Source organism: Colletes latitarsis, chromosome 14 (assembly GCF_051014445.1).
Source record: "Colletes latitarsis isolate SP2378_abdomen chromosome 14, iyColLati1, whole genome shotgun sequence".
NCBI classification, from domain to species: Eukaryota; Metazoa; Arthropoda; class Insecta; order Hymenoptera; family Colletidae; genus Colletes; species Colletes latitarsis.
In genome coordinates this window covers 20,385,147-20,393,625 of record NC_135147.1, presented here as the reverse complement: position 1 = coordinate 20,393,625, position 8,479 = coordinate 20,385,147, and positions in this window count along the sequence as shown.

Here is an 8,479-nt window from a genome sequence, read left to right as displayed (position 1 = left end):
TGGCCTCTAGAATCTCCCATTAAAATTTTTTCCAGGGGTGGCCGAACACCCTGTATACGTAGTCTGGCGAATGTAATGACCGCGGGTATTTTCCATACCCGCGAGTAGTAACTTTTATTGTTTTATTATTTAGTTCAGGATAGGGCCTTTTTGTATTCCGCGTCTATTAATATGATACTGACATTTAACATTTCTGCAGAATAAATTGTTAAAATTGTTTTAACTTGTCTGTTTTTTTTTGATTGCCAAACTTGTAAGATAACTTGACTTTTTCTTCGGATTTTTGTTTCGCGTTCTTTCAATTTTGTATTTTTCAAATCAAGTGATAATCCTCTATTTAATCTTATCGTTCCACAAATTCTTTATTCGATTGGCTAAGTGTTAAAATGAAGTCACACAATATGAAAATATTTTCATTTTTAATTACATTCATTTTACAACCATCATACTGTTAACATTATTATTCATATATTAAATATTGATCATTATTCATATTTTTTTCATTTGCCGTTAAAATATAATTTGATAATTGTAATTTTATATACAAAAAGACATTCCGCGATGGGTAAATTTCTGAATCAAGGTAATGTGCATTGTATATTGTTTTCATATTTTATAAAATTTACTTTGATGACGAAATCGTACCAAGTTGAATATTTCAATTAACAAGTTATTAAATTTGCTTCAATGAATTATTTTAAATTTTCAAAGTAAATTATTTTATTGTTAAATTTTGATTGAAGTCGTTTTTTCTAAATACTTACATTTTAAAGATAATACTTTTGTTTAATAATAATATTTTTCAATATTAACATATTTTATTAGTATATTAGATATAACAAGAATCGAGTCAGTTTAACTGAAAACTAAATAAGAAATAGATACCGCTTAGTTATATAATTAATAATTAATTTTTCTAGTCAGGATTTTCAGGATACTTTTCCGTGTTCGTTGCCTAAACTCACCCACGTGCCCAGGCGCTACTTGGGTGAGCGAAGGCAATGGGCACGATGATTTAGTTATTAACAATTTATAATAATATTTAGCGACTGACATTGCGTTAGTGTACTGTGCACGACGTACTTTCCACATGCGTGTGTTTGTGGTTAGGTTGTGGGAAATGCGTCGTTCTAAAATTCATTGTATTTCGTAACATTGCATTTTTATGAAATGCAATAAAAATTTGTTATCTTTCTAGTAATTGTCGAATGTTTAGTAATATTAGCTTCTGAATTTTATAACGAATTGACGATACTTTCTCTAGTGTCGACGACGATCCGTGAGAAATGTCTGTTCAATGCACACGAATGCTTACGACATAACGGACTTAAGGTCGTAGATAAAATATATTTTTTCAAGACTACGTAAGATTAAAACAATATATATAAATTTTTATGTGTATAATATAAAAACGCAAGAGTCATTAGCGTTTGTCAGTCGATTTCAGGAAATGGTACGTACCTTTAGAGTGTGAAAGTATTCAATGTTCGGGTGTCGGAGGCGCCCCGGGGCGTCCTCTCTAGATTAGGCTCTTGCGCCCGGGCATTATGCGTGAGAACCGTGGAGTGTATGTTTGCGAGAATGTGTTTTGCAATTTTTTAAATACAGAGTTAGGTAGGTAGGTAACTTAATTTCTGGTGTGTATGTGTTAGACCTAAGTAGGTAGGGTCAGGATAGGCTTGCCACAAATTTTATTCGCCTGGCAGACCTATTTCTGTAGTTCGATTTTGAGAATCGAAATGTTTGCCGATCCAAACGGTGTACACTGTTTGTTTTGGTTTCACTTTCGATCCTTCGAATCGCGCGACTTTAGAGTCGCTGCTCTTCGCGGTCGCGTTCGTTCGTGGTAGGTTCTCCGAAACGTTCGTCCCGTTCGAGTTTCTTCACACCTGTTCTGATAACGATTCTAAGAATCGTTGGAGGACTGCGTATTGCACGGAGCGCTCGAGCCTAGTATTAAGTTTCAGGCTTTGGCAGGACCGCCGAAGAAAGAAGTGGCTATGTGCTGAAGAGGCCCTGACAAATTGTCTCAGGAGTGGGCTACAACAAATGGCTCTTCATCTTCATCTTCGGATGAGGATGGACAGTCATTCCTTGTTACTACTATGTCATTATATTCGCCTGTAGTTGTAGTACTTGTAGCTTTTCAGATGGTACCTTCTCCAGCATCACAAAACAGCCTGGAACGGCTGTACGCATTAGCAAAATTAGCGTTGCGCATTATTTAATACGCGATTTTATTAGTGTTGCGGTATATGAATATTAATCGCGTTTGCTTCTAGGATAGCGTTGCGACTAATATCAATATACATACAGGATGTTCGGCCACCTTTGGGAAAAATTTTAATGGGACGAAAATCAAGAATACCAATTTGTTGGTCGAGGCTTCGTTAAAAAGTTATTAACGTTTAAAATTCTATCTGTAGAACGGCAATCTGCGAACAGCTGCGTGCGCGTGATAGTGGTTCTATTTTTCCCAGAGGTGGCCGAAAACTCTGTATATTAATAGTTAGAGTTGCGAACGATGAATATTTTTCGCGTTTTCTTTCAGAGTAGTGTCGCGAATAAAAATTGATAACGGTTTGTTATTAGCGTTTCGAAATACGAATTATTCGCGTTTCCTTGCCTAATTAAAATTGCAAATTATTTGCATCCATTGTATAGATGTATTTAGAGTTGCGAACGATTTTTCGCGTTTGTTTTTCCAGGGTAGAGTTGCGTGTAAACGTTAATCTCGGTTTGCAGTAGCGTTGCGGATTATAAATATTACTCGTGTTGAGGATATAATAATATGATCGCGATTGTTTTTAGTGTTGCGTTTATTTTTTCGCGTTTGCCTTTCAGGGTAGGATTCACCAATCACGAAGCAGCTGAAGTGGTTGCATCAGCTGTGATTCTCTGTTGGTTCTAATTGTTAATCGCGACTTCTGATTCTTTTGAAATTAATTGATTGGTGTTACTCTCTGGGTCGTGTTAGTTTCATTTCGATAAAAAGCAAAGGAATTCTTGTAATTTCATTTCCTACCATGAACAGAGTTACGGTCGCTTTTTATTGTTTGTTGGTAATGTAGCGGGTGATGTCGAAAAAAATATATTGGATGCAACATCTAATCGTATACCTCGTTTGTAATGAAAGTTCATAAGATATTTTCCATTTTAGTAAGTCTCTGACTTCTGTATTTTGATTTACGTATAATCACCGACGAGGTATACGAGTAGACCTTACACTTTATGGACTTTCGTGGCCCAATCTGACTGCCATACCGACCTGAAAATTCGGAGGTGATTTTAGCGTCCTCTTCTCGTTGATGGCAGTCAGTTGACAAACTATTCACTGAATTAGTATTGATGAGCTGACAGCTGTAGTGTGTGCATAAATACATGTGAGTTGACTATGCAGGGATTGAAATTCATTTCTAAATCTGTTGGTAATGTTGCGAGTGACACGAAAATGGTAATGGGGCTCTAGAGTCCCAGAAAAATGGGCCGAAAAAATACATTGGATGAAAGGTCTACTCGTATACCTCGTCTGTGGTATAATTGCTAATTCGTTTAATTTATCTTTCGACGGTAACATTTCGTGGGTGGTAAGGATGCACTACTGATATAGTAGGAATTTTGTTCGGGAGTTGGCGCACTCTGTATTAAATTTCGTCTCGATGCAACAGACAGTTATGCGTTTGCAGTTGGTCCAGAAAATTATTTTCAAAACACTGTAATTCATATGAATCCATGATTATTCCTTTTACAACGAAGCTGTTTTAAATAGATAGGTTCACTATTCTGCAATATATATTATGTAATTATTGTCGAATTTTCAAGCACAGTATAGTCGGTAGAAGACATATGTATACCAAACTAATAAATTAAATAATTCACGAAATCGAGTGTTAGATGTACGGAGATTTGGATCCAGATATACGTATATTAAGAGCAACCATTTGACGCGTATATAGGGAAACAGTATCACTGATTTGGTCCACAAGGATATCAAATTAATATATTACTCGAGTATGTCCCAAGGAGGTCGCTATATCTCTTCCACGGACTATACGAAGGGCGTTAGGGAATAAAATAAGGATCCCGGTAAGATTCTTCAGAGGATCAGAATTATCATACTAAGAGATATTTATGGGCTATGCACGTTCCGTGCTCAGCATAACATTAACCTTTCAAGTTAGTGGACACAAAGGAACGTCAGTTTCCTTGCAATCTGTGATTCTAATAAAACTCGACACACGGATAGAGCATCGATGGATATTATATAGTTCGGGCCACGATATAGTGAGGTCGTAAACTAAAATCGTGAGAGTCGGCATTGACATCTTGCTCAAGGGTGCCTTTCTGAATGTCTTTCTGTGTCTGTAACTGCATTGCCTTTTTTCATTTTCTGCCTGGATATATTATGAGCAGATAAATTAAGATATTAAAGACTCGAGTAAGATCTTTACCTCTAATGGTACCTCTAAAAATGGCTTTCTAAAAATAACGACATTGGATAAAACATTTCTTTCTAAGGTCCTCATCTGCTCGTATTTCTGTCAATTCACTTGCCTCAGTAACTGAAACATGTTTACTTTGACGCCTACTCGATTTTACGACCTCGCTATATCGTGGCCCGTACTATACAACCTGTTATGAATAAACCTAGATTTCTTTGAGTCTACTGGTAGAATCGTCCTGTAGTTTGTAACGGAAACCACCCACGGAATGGAGATGCATTTTGAAAAGTGGCGTCAGCAAAGTAACAGTCGCGGCAGCAATCTCTATCCGCAATCGTGCTATTTCTCGACCACGATTATCGATCAAGGATACGTAAACAGACGTGTGGCGCGGATACGCGACCAGGCCACTTAGCGTATGTTTGTTTAGTACCTTTTACGACTATATCGTTCGGGGCATGTGCTCGGTTACAAAGGAGCCAGTGTCTGGCGCATGGCTGAGGGTTGGATGGCGCGGCGCCGCGGTTCGAGAGGGTCATTTATAACTGTTATCGTGAGACTTACTAGCCCACTTACTACCCCACGCTGTCTATTCCTCCAACCCCTCTTCTGTATTTCGCTCTAAGAAACGTAAGGGAGTTGCAACAGTCTACCGATCCCGCCGGTCATTCTATCACCGCTTTTTGTCCGGTAATCCTGTATCGCGTCTGGAGACAGCCTTTTGAGTAACGACGCCTCTGAAACCGATAGATTTCGAGTGGATCCCGTGTTTTCGGCGCTGAAAGCTTTCGCGACGTTTCCCTCGATCGGCGAAAATTTAGAGACCCTCGATTTCATTTTTTGCTTTCGTGCGTCGTTTTAGAAAACGGTCGACGTTCCGCGATATTTTGATGGCAGAGACAAGCTTACGAAACGTTTAAACCTACGATCGGGAACACGTATCTCACCGATTTTCATCTATTTCAATAAATCTGTCTTTTAAATCGAAACTCCGATTACCCGGTTGTAGAAACTCAACGACCGATGGGAACGAAAAAGTTTCGCGCGCTCGAAACGTACGATAAAAAGCGAAACAACGGCGAAAATTGCCACCGTTGTTGGACTTTATCTATTAAGAACAACAACAAGAAACAGAATCGAATTTTTAAAGTTGCTCGGTCGACCCTCGTTAGACACTCGATAAACGCGGTTCATAGTTTCGAAACTATGAGAGACCCCGGAGAAAGTTATTTCACGTAAAACGTCTAATTGCCGTCGCGCCAATTACAATGCTGTTTTCATTAGCTTTGGGACTTGTAACTGTAATAGCTGTACACACAGTTCTAATCCTTTGTTCTCGCTAAGCCACTTTGAGTGGCGAACTGAATGAACTGAATAGCGAACTTTGGACGCGTAGTGTTTACGGATGGTAATATGGCGACGTTACATAAATCTGTGTAGTAACTATGAGTAAACTTTCATCTTTAATACTAGAACTGAGTCGAATCTCACTGGAGAGTAATAATAAACAGATATTCTCTATCACCGCGCGCGTAAATAGTTTTCGATTCTCGTATGAGGTTGACACCAAAACGAAGAAATAAACTTGTATTCATTTTCTTATGGAAAAGGTAAATTTTGAAAAATTCAGTGCAGTAAATTTTGTACAATTTTTATTAGAAATTACGGAGGGGTAGTTCTAGCGTTAAAGTGTTCGATAGTTTATAGAAGGTGGTGCATATATTATTGCTTAAATTATAGTATATAAATTTAATATTTTTGTTGAAGAAGTACGTATTAATATTGGTATTTATTGACAAAAAAGGAGAACATGGACGTAGATAATGGAAGGTTCATTTATTGCGTGTCGTTCGACCCGGAAACGAAACACTGCGTTACAACCGTTGGTAGGTCGTTGTCGGGTACATTTCTCTTCGTGTTTTTGTCCATCGTTGGGTAGGCGGCACTTAATCCTAATATGGAAATATGTCGCGGCATCCGCAAGCCGACGATTAATGGGAATAAATCGATTTTTGGCGTTGGGGCGCGACGGTTGCCGCCAAATCCTGGAAGCCACGCCAAGTGGCGGAAACACGGGAATTCCATCTGGATTTACTAAGATCAGTGCCATTTAATGTGGAGCTCGATAAATCCCTTAAAAGCTGGCGGTCCGCAAGAAGACGGCGCATTACAATTTTCCACGGTGGAGGATGGTAAAACGTCTAGAGAAGACGCGGACAAATCTGCAAATGCAACGCTTCGGGCGCCAAATGCTTTCGTCGTATAACGTGAGTAACCGTCCTTGCCTATTTGCTATGTACTACGTTTCTGTCGCGAGCTAAACGAGTCGTAGAACAATTTCGAAAGGGAACAACGGTGGATAAAATTTCTCTAAGAACACTGGCAACATTAAAGAAACGCTAAGAAATAATTAAGCAATAATGGAAAACAGAAAACAAATATATAGATTTGTGGTTGTTTGTGGTTTGTTGTATGTTTGTGGTGGTTATATTTTAAGAATCAATTCTAAATTTGCAGCCATTAGCTCGGTGTTACCCATGAGAAAGAATTAAGTTAAATTCTATTAGTATCACATTTAGAACATCAAAATAAAAATTGTAATTAAGCGACAGACGATGCTGATGTGCATAGCTAAAGAGTCAAAACATTCTGTCAATACTAATATCACATTTAGTGAAAAGTCAATACAATTTCTCAAATAACATCAAAATAAAAATTGTAATTAATCAATAGACGATGCTGATATACCTAGCTAAAGAATCAAGAAATTTTATCTAACAGCAAGAAGCAAAAACAATATTTGATGATACATTATCTGTCAACATTAGTTCTTGTTAGAGACAAATACGAGATTAGGAAACAATTGAAAAATGGAAACAGTAAATGATCGAAGAAAATATTTAATTTGGGGCCATTTCATTTCAAAGTAGAAGAATAAAGATAGCCAATGAATCGATAGAATATCATATTATATGTAAATTCTATTCAGTCGAAACTAAAACAATTTTCAAGTTGAAACGTAGAAGGAAATAAAAATAGGATTCATGAATTTTAGCGTGGTTACAAAAAAAGTACAAATGTTTACAAGTGTCTAAAATCAAAGTTTTGGTCCCGTAAATAATTTTACGGGATATAGCTGAAGTGTACGAATAAGGTTCACTATATTCTAGTCCTATGCATTAGAACGAGTCAGCGAGTATTGCTCCAAGATCCCAGTGTCTCTCGAACTAAATTACACGCCACCGAAGCGTCGAACTCGCCTCAAATGGGTCCACCCTCAACCCCAAATATCCATGGTATCGTGCGTGACCGCACAAGGGGATCCAAGTCAGGGAATTCTCGACAAAGGGACGAACCCGATAACTTTCAATCCGCTTTTCGCGAATGTTTTCTCGAGCGTTACACAATCTCGGTCGTGTCCAGAACGGTGGATTGCATTCGATGCAACTGTTAAGCGTCGGTTGCTTGCTTATCATTTCCATAATTCTGCATACTTCGTACGTAGCGGGGCTCTAAAGAGCCAATATCGAGCAAAGTAGGTGTGTACTTTAATTACTAGAGATAATTACGTCGTCACCAGCTTCAGTGAGGGATGGAGGTTTACTATGATAACAGAGTATCCAATATCCTGCTGAGTTACGTACCGAGCACGACACAGCGCGCTCGTGTACGTGTATTCTGCACGTACGCATCCCTCTGGATGTATTTACTGGCGCATGGACGCTAGCCCATACCAGGCGGATGCGTTTGACCTCCATCCATTATTAATATAATTATCTTCCCGATTATTGTCTTACGGTTGCTGCATTTAATTGAGAGCTCGCGGGTTTCGATATCCGCGGGGGTTTTACCGCGGCTCGAATTAGTATCGTTTCCGGTCGCTTGAAAGGAGCACGCGCCCACTAAATCCAAAGGTGCACTTTGGAACAAAAAGATTGCACATTTTATATTTTTCCGTATAGATCTCGTACCATGTTTTATGGCGTCGAAACTGTTGGTCGGTAAATTGATCGTCACGCTAGAACTACCGAAGCGGT